The following is a 16810-nucleotide window of genomic DNA, read 5'->3' on the forward strand; positions in this document are numbered from 1 at the left end:
AATTTAGTGTTGTTTTGATATGCCATCTTAGTGACATCATGCACAAAAATGCACTAATAGCTTGTTTTAAAATGTCTGACATCTTGCACTTTCTGTTTTGGAAATGACATGAATGTTTGTGCCACTGCTTAATAACTTTAATAAACACAGTTTTGGTAAATTGACTTAGTTGTGATTTCCCTCTCTGCATGAAAGTTTAAAATTAGCATATATTAATGCAGTATGAACAAGAATGTTTTAATGTAGACAAATAGAATCATCATACTGGTGTGATTATATGCATCAAGTGTTCATTCAAGGCTAAGGCAAAATATCGAGATATATATTGTGTATCGAGACATGGCCTAAAAATATCGAGATATTAAAAAAAGACCATATCGCCCAGCCCTAGTTTAAACCTAAAAATCATAGATTTTAATATTTGGCGCCATTTCAGAAGTATGTTAACTTCTCCTATGTTAGCATATTAATGTTTAATGCTTGTCTTTGAGCTAAGTTTCTCTGTTTAAACCTAAAAATCATGGCTTGTGATAAGTGGTGCCCTTTTAGAAATATGTCAAATTATTGTAATGTGAACATGTTGACGTTTATTGCTAGCATTTTTGCTCATATTATTGCTTTAAACCTAAAAATCATGGCTTTTGATAATTGGCACCATTTTAGAAGTCTGTGAACTACTCCAATGTTAGTATGGTAACATTTTATGCTAGCTTATAGCTCATTTTCTATGTTTGAACCTAAAAATCAGGCTGTTTTAATACCTGAACCGGGCCTTTCGAAGGCGACGTTGTTCTCATTTCCTGAAATAACGAGCAAAAATGCACACCCTGCCTCAGTTAACTACTAAACACAAACCCACATAATAACAGTTGGTGATTATTTCATCATAGCTCTCAAGTTGAATTGGTTCTATGGAACAGCTTTTATTTTGAAAAACACACACTGGGAAACAGTGTGGCCCATTGAAATGTATCAAAATCTATTTCAATCATGCTTTGCCTCCCAAAACATCTCCTTTTTGACACATGTACCTTCAATTGCAAAAATAAACACATCGCCTTTTACACTGCACTGTCAATAAATGCTTTATTCTGCCCTTGCGTGTGCAGCTAGTTAACAGCATGAGGAAACATATGTTTAGTTGAGGATTTATGTTCCTTTATTTGAATCATTTTCCTTCCTGTTTTATTTCCTTACACATCTCCCTTCATTTAATTTATGTAAGACTGAAAATATAAGCATAAAGTAAACATTGCAAAAGTATCATTTATATTGTGTATTTTGCATACATAAAACAGAAGGTTTTGTGTTAATACTTTCACACAATAAAATACAGATGTTTACACAGTAAACACAGTGGAGTGTTTTAAGTCTCGTCTTAGACCCACTTTTATTCTCTGGCTTTTAACACTACGTGAGTTGTGTGGTCCTCTGTTGTCCTCTGTGTTTTTAAAATTTTGATTTCTATTTACTGTTTTAATTGGTTTTACCCTTTGAAATTGTTTTTAATCATATTTATTTTATATTGTTTTTAATTGTGTTAAATATTGTTGTGCAGCACTTTGGAAACATTTTGTTGTTTAAATGTGCTATATAAATAAAGTGGATTGGATTGGATTAAAACAACAACCACAGCAAACACTGCATACAAAAAATGTGGCTCCACGCAATTAAACTGGTCAAATTTAGCGCTATATGTAGCCAGAGCACAATATCAACTTATAAAGATTTGACCAGGTGTCGTGAAGAAGCTTCCGCCATCAACAGCTCTGCCATATTTTCATGGATATATGTTTGGATATTATTTCAGCGCAGTGACGTGCAGTGAGGTTTGAGGTTGGGGAGGCACTGACCCACAAGTCAGATTCCCAAAAATGACACTAAGATGAAATGGCATTGGCTCAAAATCACAAAAACACACAGTATGATGCTAAAATAAAACATTTCAACAAACGTAGCCCACAATTAACACAGCAACTGCAGAGCAGACAACTTTTTCACTTGGGGCCGCATTGGGTTAAAACAATTTGGCCAGGGGCCCGGGCTGTATATATATATATATATATATATATATATATATATATATATATATTCCCCACGCACTAATTGACTGAAAGAGCGCGCACTTGCTGCGTGCTCGCCCCACCACACTGCAGCGCGAGCGCAATGATGTCACGTTATCGATGGAAAATGCATTTTTAGACAATATGATATGCCTTAGCGGCTAAGAGACACCGAGAGTAACAAGCGGTGGAAAATGGATTAGAAAGGACAGATTTAAAAAAAAATAAAAATAAAATAATATATATATATATATATATATATATATATATATATATATATATATATATATATATATATATATATATATATATACAGTATATATATATATATTGTATCTATATCCTATAGAGATACAGTCTATAGGTCCCTAAGATATATAAATATCTAATGTATTCATATATTGATTATGTAGGATATACGCATGTATATATAACCTAATCATATTGCTTCTTGAATTTAAAAATAGCTGACCGTTTTTTTCCCCCTTCTCTGCGATTATATTCCCAGTTTTGATCTTGGACGTCTGGTCACTTATAGCCAGTGATGTGCGGTGAACTATACACCAGGTGAGGCAAAGATTATTTTGGAGTTTTTATTTTTTTTACTTAAATTCATATGTGCAGCTCTAATCATTAGGTTGCACATAAGAATAACAAGAAAAACAAAGGATTTATTTGCTTTCATAAAAACATTATCATAATGATATTATGATATGATAAATGGGTCCAAAAAGTATTTGATAAAGTTGTTATTAAATACTTTTTGGTCCCATTTGGTTTTAACATAATAAATCAAGTATTGTGAGTGTATATGTTACCTTTCTGTACTTGTATCTGAAGCAGCAATAGCTATCCTCCATGAAAACCTACTTTGTATGATCACATTAATTTTGTCTTAAAGTCCAGTTTAGAGAATTATTTCATCTTGGATACAGTATATAATCCTCCATATTGGCAGACACATTCATTTGATGTAATGTTATTGCAAGCAATTAAACAATATTTTTGCATCTGACAAAACACACCCACAAACGCTGGTTTACTCTAATAAAAATGCCATATTTGTTATAAATACAGTTTTGAAAAAAAGGGGAAAAAAGGCTGGCTTCCGCTGGAGAGACATGTCTGTTCGCACTTCTCCCAGTGTGGCGAGTTAGAGTAGTACTGCTAGCTTGTTGTCACTTATTCTGCAGCCGAGTAGTCGCAAGAATGATCCCTGGGATCACTAACGCCCTCTACCACCATGAGGCGAGAGAACTGCGTGCCTCACCCAGTGCGTCTTCGCAGCCGTTTTATGATTGCTCAGCACAAGAAACACACATACACATACAGTTGTTGACAAAATACACTGTACATTATATACCTCAGCTAACTAAACTATGGAAATGTATAATATAATTCATATAGCAATACGGTCAAACTGCACAGCAGGCCAGCAGTTAGCCGAGTCATTGCCCAATCCATGCTGACTCACCGCAAGTCTCTTCTCAGTATTTGAACGGCAAATGTGAAAATTCAGCGATTTTGAAGAAAAATAATCTAAAACTGGTGAAGTTAAATGGAAAATAATTTTATAGTATAATCACTGGATACATATCCATCCATCCATCCATTTTCTACCGCTTATTCCCTTTGGGGTCGCGGGGGGCGCTGGAGCCTATCTCAGCTACAATCGGGCGGAAGGCGGGGTACACCCTGGACAAGTCGCCACTTCATCGCAGGGCCTGGATACATATAACAATTTAATTTTTTTTTTTCTTTTTACATTTTTTTTCTTTTTACATTTTTTTCTTTCCATGATGGCACGTGAGGCCCTGCCTCACCTGCCTCCCCTGACTGCACGTCACTGCTTATAGCATATAAGAATATTTTATTACTGTTAAGCAATCTATGAATAATAAAACACGCCAAAACATGTGTCCTGTATCATAGCTACAGGTATGACAAAAAAATGCGTGAAAATCAGTGGTATTCAGTGAGGTAAGATGAATGTGTTGACAGTTCATTGCTCCTGCCAAATGAATTGCACTGAGTGGAGCGGATCACCACTCCAAGATGGCGGCCCCGCGTCTCATCAGCGCCGATGCTGCATCTACTTATAAGATGTCTATGGCACTTCTCGTCTGCCTTGTTATTTTCATCAGGAAACATGAAATTTCCGCCATTTTGACCATGAAAATGATCAAAATATACAGAACACACCAAAATCACATAGAAAGCATAGACCAAAATAAATATACTAAAACTTGTTTTATTTTATTACTTCGTTTTTGATTATCCCATGGTTAAGCCTTTTACCCCCCTGGTGGCAAGGTGAGGCACTGCCTCACTTGCCTCCCCTGACAGCACATCACTGTTTCAACGTCCTTGGCTGGTGCCGTCGACCCATCCTGCTTCAACATGGTGCAGATGAGCAGTGCTACGCTCCGAGTTATTCTGAATGTTTAAACCTGAAACTAAGGGAATTTGATACATCTTAGAAATATGTTAATTTCTTCTAACGTGAACATGCTGACATTTTATACGAGCATTTTTGCTCACATTACAGGTAAAAGCCAGTAAATTAGAATATTTTGAAAAACTTGATTTATTTCAGTAATTGCATTCAAAAGGTGTAACTTGTACATTATATTTATTCATTGCACACAGACTGATGCATTCAAATGTTTATTTCATTTAATTTTGATGATTTGAAGTGGCAACAAATGAAAATCCAAAATTCCGTGTGTCACAAAATTAGAATATTACTTAAGGCTAATACAAAAAAGGGATTTTTAGAAATGTTGGCCAACTGAAAAGTATGAAAATGAAAAATATGAGCATGTACAATACTCAATACTTGGTTGGAGCTCCTTTTGCCTCAATTACTGCGTTAATGCGGCGTGGCATGGAGTCGATGAGTTTCTGGCACTGCTCAGGTGTTATGAGAGCCCAGGTTGCTCTGATAGTGGCCTTCAACTCTTCTGCGTTTTTGGGTCTGGCATTCTGCATCTTCCTTTTTACAATACCCCACAGATTTTCTATGGGGCTAAGGTCAGGGGAGTTGGCGGGCCAATTTAGAACAGAAATACCATGGTCCGTAAACCAGGCACGGGTAGATTTTGCGCTGTGTGCAGGCGCCAAGTCCTGTTGGAACTTGAAATCTCCATCTCCATAGAGCAGGTCAGCAGCAGGAAGCATGAAGTGCTCTAAAACTTGCTGGTAGACGGCTGCGTTGACCCTGGATCTCAGGAAACAGAGTGGACCGACACCAGCAGATGACATGGCACCCCAAACCATCACCCAACCATGCAAATTTTGCATTTCCTTTGGAAATCGAGGTCCCAGAGTCTGGAGGAAGACAGGAGAGGCACAGGATCCACGTTGCCTGAAGTCTAGTGTAAAGTTTCCACCATCAGTGATGGTTTGGGGTGCCATGTCATCTGCTGGTGTCGGTCCACTCTGTTTCCTGAGATCCAGGGTCAACGCAACCGTCTACCAGCAAGTTTTAGAGCACTTCATGCTTCCTGCTGCTGACCTGCTCTATGGAGATGGAGATTTCAAGTTCCAACAGGACTTGGCGCCTGCACACAGCGCAAAATCTACCCGTGCCTGGTTTACGGACCATGGTATTTCTGTTCTAAATTGGCCCGCCAACTCCCCTGACCTTAGCCCCATAGAAAATCTGTGGGGTATTGTGAAAAGGAAGATGCAGAATGCCAGACCCAAAAACGCAGAAGAGTTGAAGGCCACTATCAGAGCAACCTGGGCTCTCATAACACCTGAGCAGTGCCAGAAACTCATCGACTCCATGCCACGCCGCATTAACGCAGTAATTGAGGCAAAAGGAGCTCCAACCAAGTATTGAGTATTGTACATGCTCATATTTTTCATTTTCATACTTTTCAGTTGGCCAACATTTCTAAAAATCCCTTTTTTGTATTAGCCTTAAGTAATATTCTAATTTTGTGACACACGGAATTTTGGATTTTCATTTGTTGCCACTTCAAATCATCAAAATTAAATGAAATAAACATTTGAATGCACCAGTCTGTGTGCAATGAATACATATAATGTACAAGTTACACCTTTTGAATGCAATTACTGAAATAAATCAAGTTTTTCAAAATATTCTAATTTACTGGCTTTTACCTGTATTTGTATTAACTTACAAAAACATCGCTTTTGATACTTCGTAACATTTTAGAAGTCTGAGAACTACTTCTATGTTAGTGATGTAACATTTTATGCTAGCTTTCAGCTATGTTTCTATGTTTAAACCTAAAAATACGGCAGTGTTAATACTTGCCACCATCTTAGAAGTATAATAACGTCTCCTTATGTTGGCATGCTAACATGTTAACTAATTTTGTATGTTTAAACCTACAAATCATAGATTTTGATACTTGGCGGCATTTCAGAAGTATGTTAACTTCTCCTATGTTAGCACGCTTACGATAACATGTTAACGTTTCATGCTATCCTTTTAGCTAATTGTATATGTTTAAACTTAAAAATCATGGCTTTTGATACTTGGTGCCCTTAACTTCTTTTATGTTAGCATATTAATGTTTTATGCTAACCTTTTAGCTAGTTTTGTATTTTTAAACCGAAAAACCATTGCTTTTGATACTTGGTGCTTTTTCAGAAGTATGTTAACTTATCTTATGTTAGCATATTAATGTTTTATCCTAGCTTTTTAGCTAATTTTGTATGTTTAAATCTAAAAATCATAGATTTGAATATTTGGCGCCATTTCAGAAGTATGTTAACTTCTCTTATGTTAGCATGCTTACCATAAAATGTTAACGTTTCATGCTAGCCTTTTAGCTAATTGTGTATGTTTAAACGTAAAAATCATGGCTTTTGACACTTGGTGCCCTTTTTGAAGTATGTTAACTTCTCCTATGTTAGCATGTTAATGTTTAATGTTTTCCTTTTAGCTAATTTTGTTTGTTTAAACCTAAAAATCATGGCTTTTGATACCCTGTGCCCTTTCAGAAGTATGTTAATGTCTCCTATGTTAGCATATTAACGTTTCATGCTAGCCTTTTAGCTAATTGTGTATGTTTAAACGTAAAAATCATGGCTTTTGACACTTGGTGCCCTTTTTGAAGTATGTTAACTTCTCTTATGGAAGCATATTAATGTATTATGCTAGCATTTTTGCTAATTCCATTCGTATAAACCTAAAAGTCATGGCTGTCTATACTTAACTTTTTCTTAGAAGTATGCCAACTTGTTTCTTGCATTGAACAAAGACAGCACAGTCAACCAAGTCAAATTCCATTGTGTGACAACCACACTTGGCCAATAAAGTTGATTCTGATATGAAACTGAACACATGACCCGCAAACAATTTAAAGAACAAATAGTTTTATTTTGCCTGTCAACATATCCGCACTTTCTGGTTTCACGCGGGCCTGATTTGAGACTGGCTTTCAATGTGTGTGGTGCAGAGATGTCATTAAGCGATCTCTTTTGAATATTCTGACGACTGTTTTAATTGAAGAGAACAAGTGTTCACACATGGCAGAGCTGGGGGTGTCGTCGAGCGCCCCCAGGCCTTGTCCCTGAGCGGCCGAGACCCATCTGATCACAGCTCAGTGAGCCCACAAGCCCACCAAGGGTACAACTCAAACCTGGCTGCTGTCAATGCCCCAAGGCTTCTAGAAGGTTCATGTCTCCCAGCAATCACGCACACACCTGCACTGCAAAAGGCAAGGGGGGGTAAATTTTGTGGCAGCATAATTTGATACAGCAAACATATTAATAACCTGCATAACAAATGGAACTGACACTGTTAGTGAGAAGGAAGTCAACGCAAAGAATTAATGACAAAGTAATTGTTGTGGAAAATGTGTGACAGCTGAAGAGCAGAAGCTGCACTGAAATTAAGTATGAAAAATTATGTCAGAGATCTCCAAACCTTTGCCACTGAGGGCCACACACTGAAAAAATAAAGCATGAGAGGGCCATTTTGATAAATACGGTAATATATATATACAAACCCCGTTTCCATATGAGTTGGGAAATTGTGTTAGATGTAAATATAAACGGAATACAATGATTTGCAAATCATTTTCAACCGATATTCAGTTGAATATGCTACAAAGACAACATATTTGATGTTCAAACTGATAAACATTTTTATTTTTGCAAATAATCATTAACTTTAGAATTTGATGCCAGCAACACGTGACAAAGAAGTTGGGAAAGGTGGCAATAAATACTGATAAAGTTGAGGAATGCTCATCAAACACTTATTTGGAACATCACACAGGTGTGCAGGCTAATTGGGAACAGGTGGGTACCATGATTGGGTATAAAAACAGCTTCCCAAAAAATGCTCAGTCTTTCACAAGAAAGGATGGGGCGAGGTACACCCCTTTGTCCACAACTGCGTGAGCAAATAGTCAAACAGTTTAAGAACAATGTTTCTGAAAGTGCAATTGCAAGAAATTTAGGGATTTCAACATTTACGGTCCATAATATCATCAAAAGGTTCAGAGAATCTGGAGAAATCACTCCACGTAAGCGGCATGGCCGGAAACCAATATTGAATGACCGTGACTTTCGGTCCCTCAGACGACACTGTATCAAAAACCAACATCAATCCCTAAAGGATATCACCACATGGGCTCAGGAACACTTCAGAAAACCACTGTCACTAAATACAGTTTGTCGCTACATCTGTAAGTGCAAGTTAAAGCTCTACTATGCAAAGCGAAAGCCATTTATCAACAACATCCAGAAACGCAGCCGGCTTCTCTGGGCCCGAGATCATCTAAGATGGACTCATGTAAAGTGGAAAAGTGTTCTGTGGTCTGATGAGTCCACATTTCAAATTGTTTTTGGAAATATTCGACATCGTGTCATCCGGACCAAAGGGGAAGCGAATCATCCAGACTGTTATCGACGCAAAGTTCAAAAGCCAGCATCTGTGATGGTATGGGGGTGCATTAGTGCCCAAGGCATGGGTAACTTACACATCTGTGAAGGCACCATTAATGCTGAAAGGTACATACAGGTTTTGGAACAACATATGCTGCCATCTAAGCGCCGTCTTTTTCATGGACGCCCCTGCTTATTTGAGCAAGACAATGCCAAGCCACATTCAGCACGTGTTTCAACAGCGTGGCTTCGTAAGAAAATAGTACGGGTACTTTCCTGGCCCGCCTGCAGTCCAGACCTGTCTCCCATCGAAAATGTGTGGCGCATTATGAAGCGTAAAATACGACAGCGGAGACCCCGGGCTGTTGAACGACTGGAACTCTACATAAAACAAGAATGGGAAAGAATTCCACTTTCAAATCTTCAACAATTAGTTTCCTCAGTTCCCAATCGTTTATTGAGTGTTGTTAAAAAAAGGTGATGTAACACAGTGGTGAACATGCCTTTTCCCAACTACTTTGCCACGTTTTGCAGCCATGAAATTCTAAGTTAATTATTATTTGCAAAAAAATATATAAAGTTTATGAGTTTGAACATCAAATATCTTGTCTTTGTAGTGCATTCAATTGAATATAATAATAATGATTTGCAAATCATATCTAACACAATTTCCCAACTCATATGGAAACGGGGTTTGTAAATATATATATGTATGTAGGTATGTATACATATATATGTACATTAGGGTTGTACGATATACAGGTATTAGTATAGTACCGCGATACCAATGAATCATATTCGGTACTATACCGCCTCTAAAATGTACCGGTCCCCCACGCCCATCACCCCCTCGTTGCCGTCACGTCGTGGTCGTCGTCGCTGGTTTACGTGGGTAGTAACGCGCTACATTTACTCCGTTACATCTACTTGATTAACTTTTGGGATAACTTGTACTTCTAAGAGTAGTTTTAACGCAACATACTTTTACTTTTACTTGAGTATATTTATAGAGAAGAAATGCTACTTTTACTCCGTTCCATTTATCTACATTCAGCTCGCTACTCGCTACTGATTTTTTATCAATCTGTTAATGCACACTTTGTTTGTTTTGGTTTGTCAGACAGACTATCAAAGTAGGATCTATCGTATGCCTGCGTTTCACCAATCAAATGCAGTCACTGGTGACATTTGACTCCGTTTCACCAATCAAACAGAGCCAGGCGGTCACATGATTAACAAGCTTAAGCTTACGTAAACTCAACATCAAATTTGAGGAAGCACATCGAGGTAAGTAACCTTAGTAGATATTTTGGCTGTCACCGTAGGCTGATGTTAGCTTTCCTGCTATGAATCACTGTCAAATGTACATCGTGTGGGGACATTTATTAACACACTGCAGCATCATAGACACACACACACACACACACACACACTCACACAGTCGCACCACACACACACACGCATGCATAGAAACACCAATCAATGTGTTCCCAGGTGCATCCCACACCTATCAGTTTAATCTCTGCCTACTGAGCCTATGGTGCTGTTAAGTAATTGTGGCTCAATTCGCCTTAATTTTTTTTATGTTAATGTATTATTATTTAATATTATTGTTTTAGTTGCTTAAGAGATATTCTTGGCTCTGAATTTGCTCATTGCTATTTTTATGTTTTTGTGCATTATTTGTTGCCGTCATCATTAAACGAACAGGTTACTCATCAGTTACTCAGTACTTGAGTAGTTTTTTCACAACATACTTTTTCCTTTTACTCAAGTAAATATTTGGGTGACTACTCCTTACTTTTACTTGAGTAATAAATCTCTAAAGTAACAGTACTCTTACTTGAGTACAATTTCTGGTTACTCTACCCACCTCTGTTTACGAGCAGAGGAGCATGTTCGGTAGCGCACAATCACGGAGTACTTACAAACAGACAATGTGTGTTGACAGAAAGGGGAGAACGGACACATTTTGGCCAAAAAACTAACGATAAAGGTGAAGTTATAACACTGAAACGCATGTCAAATGCATGTTGTAGATATTTAAAGGCCTCAGTAGGAGTGGGTGCTGTGCAGTATATGACAGTATCATCATCATAGAAATGGAAAGTTGAGTTCGGAATATTCTGTCCAAGATTATTTATGTAAATATTGAATAATAAGGGGCCCAACACGGAACCTTGAGGGACACCCTTTTTCACTTGCAGTACGTCCGAGGAGGAACCTTCTATCTGAACAGCTTGAGTTCTACTTGTGAGGTAATTTGCAAACCAATAGCTGAAAGACGTTTGATTAAAATGACATGATCAACAGTATCAAATGCCTTTGAAACGTCAATAAAGTGGGACAGACAGCACTGCTTCTTGTCAAGAGCTTCAGTTACATCATTTATCATTTATTTATTTTTCAGCTGGCCAAGGTTAAAAACCTTCTTTCTAGGCAACAGTTAGAGACAGTAATCCATGCCTTTATCACATCTCGGCTGGATTACTGTAACTCTTTATATTTTGGAATTAGTCAGTCTTCCCTCTCACGTCTGCAGCTGGTCCAAAATGCAGCTGCCCGACTTTTAACTAACACCAGAAAAAGAGAGCACATTACTCCTGTTTTAGCCTCCCTCCACTGGCTGCCTGTGTCTTTTAGAGTCCATTTTAAAATGATCTTACTCGTTTTTAAATCCTTACGTGGTCTTGCCCCACCTTACCTCTCTGAGCTGCTCCATCTCTATGCCCCCACCCGGTCCCTCAGGTCAGCTGATCAGCTGATCCTGGAGGTACCCAAAACAAAGCGCAAGCTCAGAGGGGACAGAGCTTTCTCTGTTGCGGGTCCCAAACTCTGGAACGATCTCCCTCTCCATGTGAGACAGGCCCCTTCTTTGGCTATTTTTAAGACCCTTCTTAAAACCCATTTTTATTCACTGGCTTTTAACCCAGCATGAGACTTTGAACTGTTTTTAGCTTTTAACTTTTTGAACTGTTTTTAACTTTTAAACTGTTTTTATCCAACAAACTGTTCTTAGGGTAATTTATATTTGCTTTTTAATTGTGTATTTTTATTTCTGTTTTAAATGTTATTTTTTAGTCTGTCCTTTGCCTCTATTTCTTTGTGGTGCACAGCCCTTTGTTTTTCAACTGTGCTTGTTTTTAAAGGGCTTTATAAATAAAGTTGGTATGGTATGGTATGGTATGGTATGGTATGGTATGGTATGGTATAAACTTCATAGCAGCAGCAACAGTACTGTGATTTTTGCGAAAACCTGACTGAAATGGTGACAGAATAAAGTTGGTGTCCAAAAAGTATTTTATCTGTTCACTGATAAGGGATTCAAGCACTTTTGCCAGAACAGAGAGTTTAGAAATCGGTCTGTAATTATTTAGATTACTAGGGTCACCTCCTTTTAATAAGGGGATTACAAGGGTTTAACATCCACTGTAATGATATCAAGTACAGAAGTGTATCTAGTCGATACTACTATGATTACATCAATATTTTTTGGCATCACAACTTCTTCTTCCGTTTTTTTAAAATTTGTATTATGTTTATACACTCAGGAAATACGTCCCTGGACACATGAGGACTTTGAATATGGCCAATGTATGATCCTGTAACGACTTGGTATCGGATTGATACCCACATTTGTGGTATCATCCAAAACTAATGTAAAGCATCCAAACAACAGAAGAATAAGTGATTATTGAATTTTAACAAAAGTGTAGATAGAACATGTTAGAAGAGAAAGTAAGCGGATATTAACAGTAAATGAACAAGTAGATTAATAATGAATTGTCTACCACTTGTACTTAATAATTTTGACAAAATAATAGAATGGAAAATGACACAATATGTTACTGTATATGTCAGCATACTAAATTAGGAGCCTTTGTTTGCTTACTTACTAATAAAAGACAAGTTGTCTCGTATTTTCACTATTTTATTTAAGGACAAACTTGCAATAAAAAAAAATGTTTAATGTGCCTTAAGATTTTTTGTTAAAATAAAGCCAATAATGCAATTGTTTGTGGTCCCCTTTATTTAGAAAAGTATCAAAAAGTATCAAAATACCTTTTAGTACCAGTACCAAAATATTGGTGTTGGGACGAAATGTATATATATATATATATATATATATATATATACATCTCCTCTCTGAGCTGCCACCTTAACGTGGTAGAGGGGTTTGCGTGTCCCAATGATCCTAGGAGCTATGTTGTCCGGGGGCTTTATGCCCCCTGGTAGGGTCTCCCAAGACAAACTGGTCCTAGGTGAGGGATCAGACAAAGAGCAGCTCGAAGACCTCCATGAAAAATAAAAATCAAGGACCCAGATTTCCCTCGCCCGGACGCGGGTCACCGGGGCCCCCCTCTGGAGCCAGGCCCGGAGGTGGGGCACGATGGCGAGCGCCTGGTGGCCGGGCCTGTCCCCATGGGGCCCGGCCGGGCACAGCCCGAAGAGGCAACGTGGGTCCCCCCTCCAATGGGCTCACCACCCATAGCAGGGGTCATAGAGGTCGGGTGCGATGTGAGCTGGGCGGCAGCCGAAGGCAGGGCACTTGGCGGTCCGATCCTCGGCTACAGAAGCTAGCTCTTGGGACGTGGAACGTCATCTCGCTGGGGGGGAAGGAGCCTGAGCTAGTGCGCGAGGTGGAGAAGTTCCGGCTAGATATAGTCGGACTCACTTCGACGCACAGCAAGGGCTCTGGAACCAGTTCTCTCGAGAGGAGCTGGACTCTCTTCCACTCTGGCGTTGCCGGCAGTGAGAGGCGACGGGCTGGGGTGGCAATTCTTGTTTCCCCCCGGCTCAGAGCCTGCACGTTGGAATTCAACCCGGTGGACGAGAGGGTAGCTTCCCTCCACCTTCGGGTGGGGGAACGGGTCCTGACTGTGGTTTGCGCTTACGCGCCAAACCGCAGCTCAGAGTACCCACCCTTTTTGGATTCACTCGAGGGAGTACTTGAGAGTGCTCCCCCGGGTGATTCCCTCGTTCTACTGGGGGACTTCAATGCTCATGTTGGCAGCGACAGTGAAACCTGGAGAGGCGTGATTGGCAAGAATGGCTGCCCGGATCTGAACCCGAGCGGTGTTTTGTTATTGGACTTTTGTGCCCGTCACAGATTGTCCATAACGAACACCATGTTCAAACATAAGGGTGTCCATATGTGCACTTGGCACCAGGACACCCTAGGCCGCAGTTCCATGATCGACTTTGCAGTTGTGTCATCGGATTTGCGGCCTCATGTTTTGGACACTCGGGTGAAGAGAGGGGCGGAGCTTTCTACCGATCACCACCTGGTGGTGAGTTGGCTGCGATGGTGGGGGAGGATGCCGGACAGACCTGGCAGGCCCAAACGCATTGTGAGGGTTTGCTGGGAACGTCTGGCAGAGTCTCCTGTCAGAGAGAGTTTCAATTCCCACCTCCGGAAGAACTTTGAACATGTCACGAGGGAGGTGCTGGACATTGAGTCCGAATGGACCATGTTCCGCGCCTCTATTGCCGAGGCGGCTGATTGGAGCTGTGGCCGCAAGGTAGTTGGTGCTTGTCGTGGCGGTAATCCTAGAACCCGTTGGTGGACACCGGCGGTGAGGGATGCCGTCAAGCTGAAGAAGGAGTCCTATCGGGTTCTTTTGGCTCATAGAACTCCTGAGGCAGCGGACAGGTACCGACAGGCCAAGCGGTGTGCGACTTCAGCGGTCGCAGAGGCAAAAACTCGGACATGGGAGGAGTTCGGGGAGGCCATGAAAAACGACTTCCGGACGGCTTCGAAGCAATTCTGGACCACCATCCGTCGCCTCAGGAAGGGGAAGCAGTGCACTATCAACACCGTGTATGACGAGGATGGTGTTCTGCTGACCTCGACTGCGGATGTTGTGGATCGGTGGAGGGAATACTTTGAAGACCTCCTCAATCCCACCAACACGTCTTCCTATGAGGAAGCAGTGCCTGGGGAGTCTGTGGTGGGCTCTCCTATTTCTGGGGCAGAGGTTGCTGAGGTAGTTAAAAAGCTCCTCGGTGGCAAGGCCCCGGGGGTGGATGAGATCCGCCCGGAGTTCCTTAAGGCTCCGGATGCTGTGGGGCTGTCTTGGTTGACAAGACTCTGCAGCATCGCGTGGACATCGGGGGCGGTACCTCTGGATTGGCAGACCGGGGTGGTGGTTCCTCTCTTTAAGAAGGGGAACCGGAGGGTGTGTTCTAACTATCGTGGGATCACACTCCTCAGCCTTCCCGGTAAGGTCTATTCAGGAGTACTGGAGAGGAGGCTACGCCGGATAGTCGAACCTCGGATTCAGGAGGAACAGTGTGGTTTTCGTCCTGGTCGTGGAACTGTGGACCAGCTCTATACTCTCGGCAGGGTCCTTGAGGGTGCATGGGAGTTTGCCCAACCAGTCTACATGTGTTTTGTGGACTTGGAGAAGGCATTCGACCGTGTCCCTCGGGAAGTCCTGTGGGGAGTGCTCAGAGAGTATGGGGTACCGGACTGTCTGATTGTGGCAGTCCGCTCCCTGTATGCTCAGTGCCAGAGCTTGGTCCGCATTGCCGGCAGTAAGTCGGACACGTTTCCAGTGAGGGTTGGACTCCGCCAAGGCTGCCCTTTGTCACCGATTCTGTTCATAACTTTTATGGACAGAATTTCTAGGCGCAGTCAAGGCGTTGAGGGGATCTGGTTTGGTGGCTGCAGGATTAGGTCTCTGCTTTTTGCAGATGATGTGGTCCTGATGGCTTCATCTGGCCAGGATCTTCAGCTCTCACTGGATCGGTTCGCAGCCGAGTGTGAAGCGACTGGGATGAGAATCAGCACCTCCAAGTCCGAGTCCATGGTTCTCGCCTGGAAAAGGGTGGAGTGCCATCTCCGGGTTGGGGAGGAGATCTTGCCCCAAGTGGAGGAGTTCAAGTACCTCGGAGTCTTGTTCACGAGTGATGGAAGAGTGGATCGTGAGATCGACAGGCGGATCGGTGCGGCGTCTTCAGTAATGCGGACGCTGTATCGATCCGTTGTGGTGAAGAAGGAGCTGAGCCGAAAGGCAAAGCTCTCAATTTACCGGTCGATCTACGTTCCCATCCTCACCTATGGTCATGAGCTTTGGGTTATGACCGAAAGGACAAGATCACGGGTACAAGCGGCCGAAATGAGTTTCCTCCGCCGGGTAGCGGGGCTCTCCCTTAGAGATAGGGTGAGAAGCTCTGCCATCCGGGGGGAGCTCAAAGTAAAGCCGCTGCTCCTCCACATCGAGAGGAGCCAGATGAGGTGGTTCGGGCATCTGGTCAGGATGCCACCCGAACGCCTCCCTAGGGAGGTGTTTAGGGCACGTCCGACCGGTAGGAGGCCGCGGGGAAGACCCAGGACACGTTGGGAAGACTATGTCTCCCGGCTGGCCTGGGAACGCCTCGGGGTCCCACAGGAAGAGCTGGACGAAGTGGCTGGGGAGAGGGAACTCTGGGCTTCCCTGCTTAGGCTGCTGCCCCCGCGACCCGACCTCGGATAAGCGGAAGAAGATGGATGGATGGATGGATATATATATATATATATATATATATATATATATATATATATATATATATATATATATATATATATATATATATATTAGGGCTGCAACTAACGATTAATTTGATAATCGATTAATCTGTCAATTATTACTTCGATTAATCGATTAATAATCGGATAAAAGAGACATACTACATTTCTATCCTTTCCAGTATTTTATTGAAAAAAACCAGCATACTGGCACAATGTTCTGGACATTGGGTGTGCAGCATACACCAATAATAACACAGAAATGTAACTCATCAGATCAGAACTGAATCCGATATTGTACACGTTTCTGTTGTGAATAATAATGGATTCATTTTAGGCTACCTCTGAATAATAGCATCAAATA

This window comes from Nerophis lumbriciformis, linkage group LG20, assembly GCF_033978685.3.
Source record: "Nerophis lumbriciformis linkage group LG20, RoL_Nlum_v2.1, whole genome shotgun sequence".
Lineage (NCBI taxonomy): Eukaryota > Metazoa > Chordata > Actinopteri > Syngnathiformes > Syngnathidae > Nerophis > Nerophis lumbriciformis.